The sequence below is a fragment of the Mizuhopecten yessoensis genome, unplaced genomic scaffold (genome assembly GCF_002113885.1).
Source record: "Mizuhopecten yessoensis strain PY_sf001 unplaced genomic scaffold, ASM211388v2 scaffold1181, whole genome shotgun sequence".
NCBI classification, from domain to species: Eukaryota; Metazoa; Mollusca; class Bivalvia; order Pectinida; family Pectinidae; genus Mizuhopecten; species Mizuhopecten yessoensis.
Genome location: NW_018403918.1, coordinates 3,636 through 4,176, shown reverse-complemented (window position 1 = coordinate 4,176; position 541 = coordinate 3,636).

The following is a 541-nucleotide window of genomic DNA, read 5'->3' as shown; positions in this document are numbered from 1 at the left end:
ACCGACTTGTGTGTATCCGTGGTGTCGTGTTCGACCGACTTGTGTCTCCTAAAATGAACGTCACTTGTTCATGTACCGCAGGTGTCATTCCTATGAAATGATCGATGAGTTTGTCAACTGTGAAGACCAGTATTGTATGAGAGTGAAAATCATATGTAAATGCTCAATATTTTTGACATTTTAATTTTCATATGCAATTATAAATGTTGCGTCCATTTATGAATGGTTTCAAAGGGGAAAAAGTGTTGAAAGGATATGCAAATTCATTTTGGGAAAGACATGGTCTGATAGAAAGGAAATCGACTAGGATGCGAAGCAGAACTATTTAAATGTATAATAGATGAATTATTTCATTCCTATTGCTCAATATAAAATATAAATGTTATAACTGGCGAGGTGACAAGTCTAAACAAATATCAAATGTAGGCCCTACGTATACACTATTCTCAACTTTCAGGTTTCAGAAAAAGGAGTACTAGAAAGGTGTTACATGTACGTTCGTAATAGTTTACATAACCTTCCCATGCTGTTCAAATAGAAA